Source organism: Hibiscus syriacus, unplaced genomic scaffold (genome assembly GCF_006381635.1).
Source record: "Hibiscus syriacus cultivar Baekdansim isolate YM2019G1 unplaced genomic scaffold, ASM638163v2 tig00117056_pilon, whole genome shotgun sequence".
In the NCBI taxonomy this organism is placed as follows: Eukaryota; Viridiplantae; Streptophyta; class Magnoliopsida; order Malvales; family Malvaceae; genus Hibiscus; species Hibiscus syriacus.
In genome coordinates, this window is record NW_024063539.1 from 116,920 (window position 1) to 134,399 (window position 17,480).

Below are 17,480 nucleotides of genomic sequence, written 5' to 3' on the forward strand. Positions count from 1 at the left end.
TCAAGCCATTTCAGTTGCTTTTTTCTTTTTTTCTTTTTACCATTTTTAGTCTCATCTAAGGAACCATGACCCTTACTAGAAGAAAATGCCTCAGTTTGGTGAACAAAAAGCATTGACATTTTGGAAAAGATTACGAAATAGGATTCACAAAAGAAGATGCTTCTGAAATCAAGAAAATGAATTAACTGATAAATGAATATATATGTATAATAACTCAGAAACCGACTCAAATTAAGATTTTCCTAAAACAAATGAACAGTTCTGTGTGAGCAGAGAAAGGCAGCATTCACTCGGTTTGGAAACTCGGCAATAGGACTCGACCCAAATTCTAAGAAATCAGCACATCCATTACCTGGCTCACATTCGACTGCATTTATGTTCCATACGCGCTGATCATCTCTGCCTTCCACACGGGGTTCGGATACTGTGCCCCATACAATCACGCATCCTTGATGCTACTTCCTTGACGGAACTTTTATTTAGTCCACGTGTCTTATGCTTGGCTCTCCTGAGTGTTGTGGTCGGAAATCAGTTCAGATTCATGCTCCACCTGAATCGTTGAAAACACGTTTACCACAAATAAAATGTTATTTATTCTTCTTTTGGAAATTACGAAATTATTTATATATAAAAAAACCCTCATCCGTTCAACCTTTAAAAGGAAAATAGAATAAAATGACCCCAATTTATAGTTATATACTACATAAAACAATTATTTCCTTTTTTTCTATGATACTATTTCTTTTTATTTTTTTATTTGAAATAATTTACGTTTGTATTATACAGTGTATTAAGGGTGTCTTTAAAAAGTTCATAAAATATTTGAATTTGAGTATACTTGTTCGTAATTATATCTAGGGTAAATTGCATGATTGATCACTTTCATTTAAGTTTCGTACATTATTTTCTTATTGAATTTAAAAAAAACATACGATTTGATCACTTTTGTAATGTTTTATTAAGTTTTGGTCACTGAGACATTGAATGTCGTTAGTTTGATGACATATAACGTTAGTAAAATTGTTTAATTTTTATTTTAACACCTGAATTTAATTAAAATACTAATTATAGGATTTTTTAACTCATAGTAATTTAGGGATAAATTATCAGTTTACCCATATTTTAATATGTTCTATCTTCACTAAAAACATATAATTAGTATTTTATCTAAATTCAGGTGTTAAAATAAAAAATAAATCATTTTACTAATGTGTCACATTATCAAACTAAGAGCTTCCAATGTCTTAGTGACCATAACTTAATAAAATGATAATGAAAGTGACAAATTCTTTTGTATTTTTTTTATTCCAATGGAGAAAAGTGTATAGAATTTAAATGAAAACAATAATGTAGTTTACCTTATATGGGTCTTGGTTGGGTCTTGATCTATGGGTATTTGGGTGGTCGTTTGCCATCTAGGTTTTGACTGGTTGGCGGCGTTAAATGTAGCCGGCTTTGGTTGTGATCAAAGGCGGCTGGTTACGGGGGTTTGAACTTATAGATTTTATGGAGTATATTTGGAGTTTATTTTAAATATATATAAATATAATTTTTTATTTTTATAAAATGAAATGTTTTAAATTTTATAAAAGTGACAAGTATCATATAACAATTGAATTTAACGACTGTTACGGTGTAGACACCTATAATTATAACAGGGTAAACGTTAGTCACATATTTTTAATAAAAAATTATTTAGACACTTAAAGTTAATTTTAGGTATAATTTAAACACTTATTTTTATATTAATCCTTTTATTTAATGAAAACTGAACTCTTTGTTAAAAAATATACCCTTTAATTTTTAAGAAAAAGATAAAAATTGAAATAATTATAAAAATAATTAATTATAATATTCTTCCTTTTTTATTTATTTCTAATTGTTAAATCCTACTAGATTATACATGATTATAAAAATGTGAAAGAACTATAATTCTTTGTAACTATAAGGTGATATAATTACGGTCTAATAATTAAAAATTCCTAATTATTACAAGCTAAATCATTATTTTGATAAATCTAAGGTGACTATAAGATATTATATGTTCTAAAAATTTAATACCATTTAATAATGAAAGTTCAAACGCATTTACAGTCTCTGGTACTCGAACTTAAAACCTCTGCTAGAAATAGCAATCATCTCTTTAACCAAGATAATTTGATTCGTGTACAATCTAAAATATTAAAAATGCACAAACTACTAAAATGTATGTATCATCATCTATCATTTTATTTTGTTGTTGATAAAATCATCATCCATCATCTAAAGTGACACAACCACCACCATTAATGATAACTTTTAATTAAATTTTGAATTTAATTTACAAATAATCCAGTGATCAGAGATGCTGATTAAAAGTTACTAAATCAAGTTAATAAATACATTGATTCACGGGTTGGCATGAAATTTGTGTCGATCTTTCAGTCTTTTCATTCAGGGTTGGCCGGACTCATTATTACAAATATTTACAGAAAAAGTATGTTAATATTTATATCTTATAAATACGTTTAAACAAAAATCAATTATTAGATGTCTATTCAAACCGGATTCATTTAGTTAAATTTGCAATTTTTTTCATTAAAAAAACTTAGTTTACGTGAAGTAATATGGCTGACCAACAATAATAGGTTAAAGTAGTGCTTGCCCATTAGCACAACAACAAACGTGACATTAAATAAATTTTCTTTTTTCTGGTCCACTTTATGAGTTGGGTATTTGAATTTGTTTGGTAGTGAAAATAATAAAGTATAACTTCAAACTAAATCTTTTAGATAATTTATTTTTAAGGAAAAATTTGTTACATTAATAAATCATTTGTATCGTAAGGTTGATGATTTAAGATTTTGAGTATTCGTATTTAGATCTTCTCATTAGTAAAAATTATATAAATCAACAGTTTTATATTGATTGTGATTTAAGCTTATTATATATAATCATGAGTATAATTATCATGATTTAAATTTAATTATCAACTATTTTGTATTAACTTGAATCTAGATATATTTTAGTCATGAACTCATTAAATAATCCCAATGGTAAAAAAAGAGATGTAATCACCTCAAATTATTTAAAAAGATATATTTCATTTATAAATTTATTTATTTATGGATTATATTAATGAATTTTTATTTTAATCATATAAATATATTGAATACGATTATAACTATAACTTAAAAGAATCCAGGTAAAAGTGGTATGCTTTGTTAGGTCCTTCTCAAACAAGAACGTGGTGAAACATGGTTGTATTGTTGGGTATTAGTCGACTACTGAGAAAATGTAGTTATTTTAATTTAAAATGTGGTTTGCGTTTTTTTAAATGTATTGTTTCTTAAAATAATATTAAAAAAAATACGAATTTATAGGATAATGATCGCAATCTTTTATTCTAAAAAATGACTTGGAATCCATGTCAAATAGAAAAGGATAGTACGAATTATGAATATGAGAAAAGATTATAATACTTGAGAACTTTGATTTCCATTTGCCATTTGTGATTCAAAATTAATTTCAACTTACTAGTAAATAAAAATAAAGATATGGAATATTAAAATATTTAAATTTTGATAGCTTGATTTCAACTTAATAATACTAAGCAAAATTCGATTTTGTTTCTATGTGGAAGCTAAAGTGAAACAAGGACAGAATTTATTGACGCATTTTATTTTTGGTTTTAATGGATATGTATGTAGTCAAACTTTTATTTATATTATTTTATGTTTTATTTTATTACTTCTTTAAAATTGAATTGTCAAAGTTTATAAGAAAATTTATTATCTAACGATGATATATCATTTAATTTTCAAATTGTTTTTTAGAAAGGCTTAAAATCTGTAATATTCTAAAAAGATTCTAAATCATTGATACTTGAATCACATACACCATAATTAAACTCAATTACTATTATCATCATTTTTTAACCGTGCGGGCAAAAGATGATCAATGATGCAAAGGAAAAGAAAAAAGAGGAGTGCACTGAATTTTAACTTTAGTAAAGATTAAATAGTTAGTGCTGGGATGAAAGGATTATCATGGTTTAATGGAAGAAGACTGTATCGAAAATGAGATGTGTAGAAGAGAGCTCACAAATGATATCATTTTTGAATGAGTGAAAACAAACGATTGAAAGTGAGAATGATTATTTTAAAAAAAAATATGATTTTAGTTTTATGATAAATTTAGGGTTTTAGAAAAAGTTAAAATTTTTGCTTTTGATAAAAATAAAATAAATTAAAAGTTAGTTCACATTTAAATATGATTAGGTGATAACCAACGTTACTAATTTGATCTTAGACTAACGATGGAATAAAACATTGAGTATTAATAAAAAAAATAAAACATATTTACTCAAAACCATGAGACCAGACCACATAACTCTATCCTTACATATGGTTCGAACTGGTGGTTGTCTCAAATTTTGAGCGTCTTTTGAACCATAATTGTCTTTCAATCCTCTTCTGTAAAAATCCCACGTGAGACTAGAAATCACTCAGTTTTCTCTTTAAAATTCTCGCCATTTCTATATAAAAAATTCTCTCTTTTGTTCTTCTCTTTCAATCTTCTTCAACCAGAACAATAAAGAAATTCAGTTCCAAATCATTTCCCATGGCGAAGAAGCTTATATTTTTCTGGGTTTTCCTTGTTCTTGCATCAGACCAAGCTTTTTCACAACCAGATCAGTTCATCTTCTATGGATTCCATGGTTCAGGCAACAACAACATGGCCTTAACCGGAGTTGCGGACATTGCAAACAATGGGTTACTCTGTTTAACCAACACTTCGTCTCGTGTAAGTGGCCATGCTTTTTACTCATCTCCATTTCGATTCAAGAACTTAAAGGACGGCAGAGTTTCTTCTTTCTCGACTGCTTTCGTTTTCGCCACTGTTCCCGAGTACAAAAAGCTCGGTGGCCATGGCTTTGCTTTCGTCCTTTCGCCTTCAAAACAGCTTTCGGGCTCTCCCAGTCAATACCTAGGCTTGCTTAATGCAAACCAGAATGGGAACTCAAGCGACCATATATTTGCAGTAGAGTTCGATACTGTGAGAGATTTGGAGTTCGGTGACATTAATGATAACCATGTTGGTGTTAATCTCAATAGCATGAAATCAAATGCTTCAGCTTCAGCTGCATATTTTCTTGAAAACTCGACAAAACAAGATTTGCCCCTCAAGAGTGGGAGAAAAATTCAGGCTTGGATCGATTATGATTCAGCCAAAAACCGATTAGATGTAAAACTTTCATTGTTTTTTGAGAAACCAAGATTCTCAATTTTGTCCATTGATCTGAATCTTTCATCAGTTCTCCAGGATTCCATGTTTGTGGGGTTTTCAGCTTCAACTGGTTTGCTTGCGAGCTCTCACTATGTGTAGGGATGGAGCTTCAACATGAGTGGGGAGGCTCAATCTTTGTCTTTATCTTCTTTGCCTTCTCTTCCAAGGCCTAAACAGAATCACACAGTCTTAATCCTCTGTGTTACATTTGCAGCTGTTGTTGTAATAATGTCGATTGTTTTCATCTCGTTTTACCTTGTCCGAAAATTCAAGGGATCCGACGTAATTGAGCCCTGGGAACTGGAAATTGGTCCCCATAGGTTTTCTTACCGAGAACTGAAGAAAGCAACGAGGGGTTTCAGAGACAAAGAGCTGCTTGGATTTGGTGGATTTGGCAGAGTTTACAAAGGAACTTTGCCGAATACAAACACTCAAGTTGCTGTCAAACGGATTTCTCATGAATCAAAACAAGGTCTAAGAGTATTTGTGTCGGAGATTGCGAGTATCGGCCGTTTACGACATCGAAATCTGGTTCCGCTCCTTGGGTGGTGCCGTTGCCGGGGTGATCTGTTGATTGTATATGATTATATGCCTAATGGTAGCTTGGATAAGTACCTATTTGATGAACCTAAACGAGTTCTCAGTTGGGACGAGAGGTTCAAGATAATCAAAGCTGTTGCGTCGGGTCTTTTATATTTGCATGAAGAATAGGAGCAAACTGTGATTCATAGAGATATCAAGGCAGGCAATGTGCTGTTAGATTCCGAGCTAAACGGAAGGCTCGGCGACTTCGGTCTGGCTAAGTTATACGAGCACGGCACGAACCCGAGCACAACCATGGTGGTCGGTACATTGGGTTATCTAGCACCCGAACTTACAAAAACCGGTAAGCCAACAATGGCTACCGATGTGTTTGCATTTGGTGCACTTTTGCTTGAAGTGGCATGCGGGAGGAGACCTATTGAACCAAAGGCATTGCCCGAAGAGCTGATTTTGGTGGATTGGCTGTGGGAACAATGGCAAAATGGAGCAGATCTTGAGGTTGTGGACCCAAAATTGAATGGTGACTTTGATGTGGTAGACACAATCGTTGTGATCAAGCTCGGATTGATGTGTTCGAACAATGCACCAGACGTAAGGCCGACAATGAGGCAAGTAGTACGATACTTGGAAGGGGAGGTGCTGCTGCCAGAAGTGGTACCATCGCCTGGGGGATATGATAGCAGAAAGGGTCATGGAAGTGGAAGCACCAGCACCCGTACCACCCGGTTTGAAGATTTTGTGCAATCATATCCAAATTCATCGCATTTTGACGACAAGAGCAGCACGTATTCTCCAGCCTATGAAGACGGGGATGTAGCTATTGAAGCAGGTTCAACAACACCACTATCAATCTGCGGCAGAGGAAATGACGGATAGATAACCATTGTAGATCAAACGGACTCCTTTTAACTCTATATTATTCGGAATCAAGCGAGGGTTAACTATATATATGTTCATGCGTCCAACACGGTTCTGCTCAAAATATCATTGAAAGATCCTATTACAGTTCCCATATTGGAATATGTGAGGAGATTTAAACATCTAATAGGTTTCCCGTGGTTAGAGTTGTATGCAGTTTTGTAAATACGAGGAGATATTGTTTATTTTGTCTCCTCTTCAAGTAAGTTATTGAGTTGAATCTATTGGGACCTATGTCAACAGCAGAGTTGTTGATTAGCCAAACTTCCAATAAACCATTTTCAGAATTGAAAAATGAAAGTCAAATATTAGTTAAAGAGCATTATCCCTCCGGAAAGGTACTGGGAACCAGAAAATCCATTATTAAATACAAATTAAATACCAAACAAATATTTAAATTATGGCATTAGATATATAGTGGTAATGCGGAAAAATTGAACGGATAAAGCTTTGGGGAAAATTATTCTCTCATCTAGGGTGAAAGTTATAATGTTTTACGGAAGACGTCCAGAAAACACAATGTCTTCAATGTCTTTTCGGGAGATGTAGTTGTGGGCATGCATGGAACTTGGAGAAGATGCTATATTTTCCGGTTGTCTTCTAAAACTAGTAGAATCTTTTAGGCGTCTTCCATATAACATTGTAGTATTCATCCTAAATAAGAAAATAATCACCTTAACACCTTATATGAAGAAAAAAAATCCAAAAAAGTATCCAATCAATTTTGCAGTGGTGATACTATTGCTTTATGAGCTGATTTCGTTGGTGAGTGCAAGATGGTTTATAACAACGTCAAGGTGCTCTTCCACTCCTAATGTTGAGGAGAATTAAGTTGAAACTTTGGTAGGAAGCATAATGCAGGGTCTTAGTACACCAACATTGAGTGTTTTTTCAACGCATATTAGGCAGGTTCCAAAACTGAGAGAACGCCTGTGCTTTTGTTGGAGGGAATCTAATTTTGAGAACAAGTAAGAAACGAAATATAGGGTAGAAATGGCACAATCCTTATGTGAAGATACCAAGAATTGAATGATGTCAGTCTTATACATGAAACTATGCTGCAATAATTTGGTTGCCCTTCATATTCCCTTCAATCTTCTATTTCTTTGCAAAAGATACAAAGCTTAGGCGTGAGTTCAGATTTCTTTATTTTTTTTAAGTTCAAACTGATAAGTTGGTATAAAAAGGTAGGTAAGCTCGTGTTGCATTGAACTGCATGTTTCATGTATCAGTTGAAGAGGAAGCTTTGTATTGGTGAATTTGTATATTAGTTGTTACGAACAATTAAGGCACGTATGATTTCAGCATTACATTTCATATCACTCAATTGAAGCTTGTCGGTGCGGAAATCTCCAACTGCAGAAAGTTCTTTTAATTTGTTCATTTCATCAAGCTGCCCCATCTGCTTCCGATGAAAGGGTAATTCATCAGGGCGGGATTGTTGCTTTCTGCTCTTGTCGCTTCCCTTCTTAGGGATGTCAAAAGGACTTCAATTGCATGAGATCAAGAAGTTGATGTTTCTTGCAGAAGCCATCCCATTTTCTTACTCATATCTGTTGTTTTTCTTCTTATATTTTTCTTCATTCTCCTTTTCTTCGGATTTAGGGTTTAAGGAATTGGATATTTAGGGTTAAAATAATCATTTATCTGCGGGTTTTTATGGGACCGATTAAAATATTGGTCAATATGATCATACGATGACACCTCAACATCCAAACGTGTAAACTCAACATTTTGTGATAGAATTAACGACGCTTAACGACATCATGACCATTTTGTTACTTTTTGATAACACTAGTGATCATTTTTTTACTTTTAAAACTTTAATAAAGAAAAGAAAAAATTACTCGTACTTTAATGATTATTTGTATAATGATAATAATAATAACTTCATATGGAATATACAAATTCTATAGTATATGTTTTGATCAGAACAATTTACGTTACAATATACATTTATTCAACTTCATTTTATGTTGTCAATCTTACTTCCTTTTATCCTACCAAGTATTAATTAATTAATTTTATATTATTATTATTTATTTGTAAATAAATTATAAAATAACTTCTTCATAATATCACATATATGCATTCCAGGACACAAAAACCACATCTCCAAACAAAAATTGATGAGAACTCAAATCATGTAAGAAATAATAATCACCAAATATTATATTAATACCAATACAAAAACATACCAAAATTTTCAAGTTAAGTATGTAGTAAATGTAGTCATCAATATCAAATTGGAATCTTTTATCAAGAATTATTAATAAAAATCACGAAAATTGAGTAAGATTATATTGACAATGCTTCATAAAATTATAAAATTTATAGTAAGATCAAGAGTGAAAAGAAAGAGAGAGAATATTACTTTTCAATTGTTTGTATCTAATGATTTTTACAAAACCACTATTTAGAGAACAAAGGATGAGCATGATCCACACTTGTCCATCATTTTTCATATTCTCCTTGAGAGATAGTTGTTCGTTAAGTTCAGTAAATGTGAGTTTTAGTTGCCTTAGGTGTCCTTATTAGGCCATATAGACGTGGCGAATGGTATTTTTGTTGCTCCATAGAAGATTGAGCCTGTGTTGAGTTAGAAACTATAAGAAATGTCTTCGAAGTTTATAATTTTCTCGAATTTTAAATTAGTCCTTAAGTTTAAAATAATATTTATTTTATATAAAATATTATTAAAATTTAACATTTTAAACTCAAACTAATTTAAAATATAAAAAGAAGAAATAAATTAAACGTTAACATTTTAAACTTAGGGACTACTTTAAAAGCTTTTCATTAGTTGGGGACTTATGTATAATTAGACCACGTAAAGAAAAATAAATTATATATTAACATTTTAAACTTAAGTACTAATTAAAATATAAAAGAAAAAAATAAATTAAACATTAAAATTCTAAACTTAGGGACTACTTTAAAAGCTTTTCCGTAGTTTGAGGACTTACGTATAATTAGACCACTTAAAGAAAAATAAATTATATATTAGCATTTTAAACTTAGGTACTAATTTAAAATATAAAGGAAAAAATAAATTATATATTAACATTTTAAACTTAGGTACTAATTGAAAATATAAAAGAAAATAAATAAATTAAACGTTAACATTTTAAACTTAGGGACTACTTTAAAGGCTTTTCTTTAGTTTGGAGACTTCTTTATAATTAGACCACATACAGAAAAATAAATTATATATTAACATTTTAGGTACTAATTTAAAATACAAAAGAAAAAATAAATTAAACGTTAACATTTTAAACTTAGGGACTACTTTAAAAGCTTTTATTTAGTTTGGGGAACTCTGTATAATTATACCACATACAGAAAAATAAACTACTATATTAACATTTTAAACTTAGGTACTAAGTTAAAATATAAAAGAAAAAATAAATTAAACATTAATATTTTAAACTTTGGGACCACTTTAAAATATTTTCTTTAGTTTGGGAACTTCTGTATAATTAGACCACTTACAGAAAATTAAAACAATTGCGGTGATCCACGACCTTCAGATCTTCAGTCTAATGCTCTCCCAAGTCCCAACTGAGCTATCCCCGCCATTTGTTTAGCCTTAAAATATTATAATTTTAATACTTTAAATATTTCATTTCTTCGCTTTCACATTCTTCCCCAGAAAAACCCTTTTGCCTCAACTATCACCAGTGCATTCGAAAAGAACAAAAAACTGAGCTATATATCCTAGCTATTGGTTTAGGCTCATTTGTTTTACCCGAGTGATACATGGTCTTGCTATATTATATCTATAGTATAATTGATGCTTGAGTCTTTTTGCTTGTGATTGCAGCATCTGGTGTCGATGCTGCATTCAGCTATAAGTATAATCAGGTGCGTGGGATTTGTGAGAAAGATGGTCTAGCTATTTGACTAAACTTAGACTAAGATCTGCAGGGACTGCCATTTCTTCCTCTTCAGTACTCAGTAGATAAATTTCCCCCTTTAACTCTGGTTCCTTCTATGAAAGCCTCTGTAATTTTTCCCCCAGAAATCTTCACATTGCCTCCGTTTCCCCATGTAACACAATTTCTTGAGCATCTTTTTGGAAACTGTCATTTCCTTGAAATCCATGGTAATTGGACTACACTTGATCATCCAGTCTACCCCTAACACAACGTCACTATCTCTCATCTGTAAAACTCTAAAATCATGCTCAAATTGATGGCCTTGCATTTTCCAGCTCATCTGCTTACTCTTTGTTGTGATGTATAATTTCTCTCCATTGGCAACTGTTATAGTCAGTGGATTTGTAGCAATCACCTCTACCCCTTCTTTAGCCCAACTAGCTGTTACAAAGCTATGTGTGCTACCATTGTCTACTAAAATATTCAGTGGTTTGCCTTTTATGAACCCTTGTATCCTAAGGGTGTTGTGTCCAATGCTGCTAGTCAAAGCATTGATTAGAATGTTTAAGTCTTCTTCACTGTTTTCCATCACTATCTCCACTGCTTCTTCCCTCATATCTTCAGTTTGTTCTTGAGGTTCCTCTTCCTCCATTACATTCAACTATTTGATCTTACATTGATGCCCAGGGCTGAGTTTCTCCCCACACCTAAAACAAAGATTGTTAGCCTTTCTAAAATCCAGGAGTGATTGTTTGTTGTTGACATTTTGAGGAATTAGGGTACCCTATGCAGCTGAGGGTACTGCATAATTTTCTGGGAGTATTGATTCACCATTCTAAGAGTGGATTTGAATTTCCTTGCTTCCAGTTCCAAGAACAGTTCAATAAGTTTACTCCACCTGTAAGCTTCAGCTAATGACCTGGGTTGCTGGATTTTAACCCTGTGCCTGATTTTCTCTTTCAATCCATTGACAAAGCTTGAAACAAAGTAAGTTTATTCCAAATAGGGATTGTTTTGCAACATAAAAGGCTTCAATTCCTCAATTTTTTCTTGATACTCTTCAACTGAATTCTTCTGCCACAATTTATTAAACTCCTCAATGGTATCAACATATGTCATGTCACATAATCTTTGTCATACCAAATTCCTGCCAAGTAACTTGCTGTTTTTGCATAATATAACCATCAAATCATACTTCAGCTTTTCCCATCAAGTACATAGCTGCTACTTCTAGTATTCTGTGGTCAGGTATAGCAAACAGTGAAAACTATTCTGACATTTTTAAACCCAGCCTTTAGGGTTGTCTCCATCAAATTCTTGCAATTCAATCTTAGGCCTGAGGTTATATGGCCCTATGCTAGATTCTGATATTGATCGACTCTTTCTACTGGTTGGTGTTCCTTGTAAGCATATGGGCCATTAAAAGTATCAACTGGTTTTGGCGGTGGAGATTGCATAGAAGTATCAGCTTCTTTTTGCTAGCAATGGTGACCCTTTCTCATTCCATCAGCATCACTGCTTTATTTTTTTATAAGTTGAAACTGATAACTTGGTATAAAAAGTTAGGTAAGCTCATGCTGCATCTAAGTGCATGTTCATGTATCAGTTGAAGATGAATCAATTCATCTTTCTATTGGTGAATTTGTATGTTAGGTTACAGTTAAATAGGTTACGAACAATTAAGGTTTCATACATACGTTTTCAGCATTACATTTCATAGCATTCAATTGAAGCTTTCAAGTGCAGAAATCTCCGACTGCAGAAAGTTCTTCTAATTTGTTCATTTCATCAAGCTGCCCCATCTGCTTCCGATAAAAATGTAATTCATCAGGGAGGGATTGTTGATTTCTGCTCTTGTCGCTTTCCTTCTTAGGGATGTCAAAAGGACTTCAATTTATGAGATCAAGAAGTTGATGTTCTCTGTCATTTTATTGCAGAAGCCATCCCATTTTCTTACTCATTTCTGTTATTTTTCTGCTCCTCTTTTTCTCCATTCTCCTTTTCTTTGTATTTAGGGTTTAAGGAATTGGATATCTAGGGTTAAAATGATAATTAATATGTGTGTTTTTATGGGGCCAATTAAAATATTGGTCAATGTGGTCAAACAATGACACTTCAACACCCAAACGTGCCAAATCAACATTTTGTGATAGAGATAACGACGCTTAACAACACAATGATATTTTTGTGATTTTTCGATAACGCTAGTCATCGTTTTGTTATTTTTAAAACTTTAATAATAAAAAAGAAAATTTACTCATATTTTAGTGATTATATATGTAGTTTACCATAATAATAATAATAATAATAATAAAAGCTAATACATGAGCACAATGGGAATGTACAAATTCTATAGTATATGTTTTGATCAGAACAATTTACATTATAATATACACTTCTTCAATTTCATTTAATGTTGTCATTCTTACTTTTATCCTATCAAGTTTTAATTATTATTATTATTGTTATTATTATTTATTTGTAAATAAATTATAAATAACTTCATAATAGCATATATATATATATATCAATTTAAGAAGATATCAAACTTTTCAAGCTAAGTTAAATATGTAGTGAATGTAGAGTTATCAATACTAAACTAGAATCTTTATAAAAAGAGAAAATAACTTCAGTGACCGAAAATGCCTTATAATATACGATTTTAACAAACCTTTTTTGGATTTACGAAAATGACCAACAAATTCGCAATGCGAACTCCAATTTCGCAACTCAGTTTCTAAATTCGCAACGCGAATATGTAAATCGCAACGCGAATCTGTAAATCGCAACACAGAAGTCAAATTCGCAACACTGAATTTAAAATTCGCAACAGGTTTTATTTTCGCAACACAAATGTTTTGGGTATATAACTACGCAGCAGCAACAACTCATAACCTAAATCCCTAAATTGCAACTCATTCCATCTCCATATATCACTCTCTCCGGCGATATATGTTCCTATATCCAACGACATCCTTCCTCATCTCTAATTTTTTTTACATAATTTTATTTATATATAATTTTTCAATGATTTCTCTTCCAAATTATCAACTATCAACTTAATAAAGGTATGTTCTTCTCTACGTTAGTGATGATATATAGTTTATAGCTCGTTTGTTTAGTAAATTAATTTACAATTTGTAGAATGAAATCATCTAATGTTGATCATGTTTGGATATATTTGTGTTTTGGAGGGTCATGGGAGAATGTTCATGGTGTTTTACAATATATGCTTTTACCCATGAATCTTCAATTAAAACTGTCATTAAAAAAGTTAACTTATGAAACTCTAATGTTACGTGTTGCAAAGAAATTGAATTTAGAGCCTCTAAGTGGATTTAGGCTATCTTATCAGATAAAAGGTAAAGTTTATTTGTTAACCGACAATGAAGATGTTGAACGATTCATTGCTTACATTAGTGTTTCGCAAGAAGATGATGTTACATTGTATGTTGTTGAACCTAGAAGTAGTGAAGTTGGGTCAGTAGCGGATAGTAATCAACTAAGTTCTTCAACCCCAGTTTATGGTGCTCACAATGTACAACGTTGTTATCAACCTCAAAATTTAATGGTTCCACCACAATTTAATCACCAAGAAAATTTTGTTTCACCACATTTCCAATACCAAACACAATATCAAACACAATCTTAAAACCCACAACCTTTTCCTAATCCAAATCCCAATCAACTTTCAGCACCAAATTCTGGTTTTCGTATTGACCAGTTAGACGATTATGAGACAACAGAAATTTTTTTTAGTACTAGTCAATAATCAAAATTTGATCTTGGTCAATACCCGGACTTTGATCTTGGTTAATACTCAGATTTTGATGATGTTTCAGAAGAAGAAATAAACCCTACATGTAATGATTTTGATATTGGTCAATACCCAAATTTTGATGATGAAACAAACGCTGCCGAGGAAGATGTTGTTGATAATAATGAGGAGGAAGTTACGACTGTGAATGAACATGTTGAACATCCATTCTATAATTCATATAACCCTGAAGAAGAAGAATAAGAAGTCCTTGAAGAAAAGAAAAAGAAGAAAATGCCACGGGAGTATAACTGGAATATGCCAGAATTACTTCAGATACCAGAAGAAGAGTTGCTAAAGATAGCAGTTGATTGTTACACAAAAGTTATTCGTATCAAGAAAGATGATTGTTTTGATACAAAGGAAGACTTGAAGATAGCTTTGTATACGAAATGTGTGGAAGATGGCTATCAACTAAAAGTTAACAAATCAAGCAAAGATCGTTTCGAAACAAAGTGTATGATTGACAAAAACTGTACGTGGCGTATGATTGCAAAGAGGATAAAAGATGACGAAATGTTTCAAGTTAGGAATTTTATTGATAAACATACATGTTCAAGAACCCAAGTTTTTCCTCACCATAGACAGACAAACAAAAATGTGTTGGGTGGTTTTCTGGCTGAGTTAATGTTTTTGAATGGCAGGGTATATCGGGGACATGAATTATGACTGACATGAATGCTCGGTTAAAAATTAGTATCTCATATTCTCAAGCTTGGAGAGCCAAATGTTATGCCTTGAAATTGTTGAGGGGGTCTCCAGAAATATCGTTTTAACAACTGTCGGCTTATTGTCACAATTTAAAGCTGAAAAATCTTGGGTCGGTAACTCATATCAAAACAGATAGAGATGGACACTTTGAGTTGCTGTTTATCGCCATTGGTGCTACGGTTAGTAAATCAATATAATTTTGTTTACACATTTTTGTTAGTTACATGCATTTCACATTTAAATGATTATATTTCTTGTGTATATTATTTTGTAGATTCGTTCATTTATTACTTGCATGCGCCCAGTTATTATAGTTGATGGAGCACATTTGAAAGGTCGATACCTTGGAGTAAACATATTAGCAATAGCCATGGATACTAACAGTGGGATACTGCCAATAACTTACGGGGTTGTCAAATCTGAAACCTCTGATTCATGGACATGATTTATGGGGTATCTTAGGGATTGTATAGGTCCTATTAGCAATCTGAAAATCATATTCGATAGGGCAAACTCAATTGACAACGCTATTAGAAGGTGTTTCCCAGATGGTTTCATGGACTTTGTGGTGTTCATTTGTACAGAAATCTAAAATCAAGGTCTGCTGGTATAAAAAAATCACAAATTGACATACTGGAAGGTTGTAAAAGCTTATCGGGATGTGGATTTTAATAAGTATATAAATTGTTTAAGACGTGTTTTGCCTCAATGTGCTCAAACACTAGAAGATATCGGGTTTGAAAGATGGTCAAGAGTACATCAACTTGGAGCAAGATATGGTTTCATGACATCTAATAGTGCAGAATCAATCAATGCTCTAAGTCGTCATTCCCGGAAATTACCCATTACTATGTTAATGGAGTTTTTTCGAGCCTCTATTCAACAGTGGTACTACAAGAAAAGAAACCATGCATGTATTATTTCTTTAAATTCGTAACTTATCATATTTATATATTTTACTAAGTATTATTTATTTAAATTTACAGGAACATTGGAACGTCGTGTTACACCATGGACTGAAAAAAAAGATAACGAAACGTGTTGTGAAGTCAACGTTATGGATAGTTGAACCATGTTCAAACACTTTGTTTGAAGTATTGAATAATAACTTAAATGGGCTTGTCGATCTAAATGCAAAGATGTGTAGTTGTATGAAATGGCAAACATCTGGTTATCCGTGTGGCCATGTTATAAAAGTTGCTCTTCATCTAAACTAAGATGATTCAAGCGCATACGCTATAGATTGCTACACTACAAAAGTATATTGACAGACTTATGCCGAGATTGTCTACCCTATTCCACATCCTTCTGAGTGGGACATATCAGATGACTTACAAACAATTTTACCACCAGTCATAGACAGCAGACTACCTGGCTGATCAAAAAATCACGATCGTATACCGTCTAAGGGTGAAGAGAAGAGGATATCGACATGTAGTCGGTGCAAGGAAAGTGGTCACATAATGTTGACCTGTGGATCACCAGTGCCATCACAATCATCTTTTCCTCTACCAAAATATGGATTCTCATCAAAATTCAAAGCTCATATGGTTCCATGCAAAAGGAAATCAAAATCACAATCAAAATCAAAATCCCAATCATAACCGGCTTCACCTTTTGGGACTTATTAACTTAGGTGAATTTTTAAATGCAAACGTTGTATTATGTGTATTTTATGTGTGAATGCATACATTTTCAATTAGACATTCATTAGTAACTCGAGTTTGAACATTGCTATGATCTGTTCAGTTGTTATCACTTATCAGATTATTCTCTATTATTTTTTTGAAGGTGTTTTCCTTGATTCGCAACGCGAAAATCAAATTCACGTTACGATTATTGCGAAAGTCAAATTCGCGTTTGATTTTCGCGTTGTGATTGTTGCAAAAGTCAAATTCGCGTTGCGATTTTGATTTTCGCGTTGCAATTTTGATTTTCGCGTTGCAATTTTGATTTTCGCGTTGCAAAAGTGTACCTTTAACAGGTCTTTTTTGCCTTCAACATAATGCAGTTTGAAATTTTCTTAAACAACAAATCAACTTTTACAAATCAATTAAACAAAAAAAAAACAATTCTTATTTACACATCTAAAAAAAACAAATCAACAGTTGGTTGTTTATGCACAAATACATCAATTTCACGCAGCTCACTTCAGGATTAACCTGCAGAAACCAAACATTTGCTCAAACAACACTTTCTACATATCTAAAACCAACAAACAACAAATTATCTAGGTACTGAACCAAACATTTTCAAACCAACAAAGAGTATATATGTTAACAACATTTGCTCAAACTTACCAATTTGTGTTGTTTATGCACACTTTCAGCACGCGGATGCAGGTA

The 17,480-nt window shown here is 32.3% G+C and overlaps 1 pseudogene; it reads left to right on the top strand.

Moving 5' to 3' along the window:
• The first annotated feature begins 4,449 nt into the window (after positions 1-4,449).
• On the top strand, positions 4,450-6,744 carry LOC120197823 (annotated as a pseudogene).
• Positions 6,745-17,480: the final 10,736 nt, after the last annotated feature.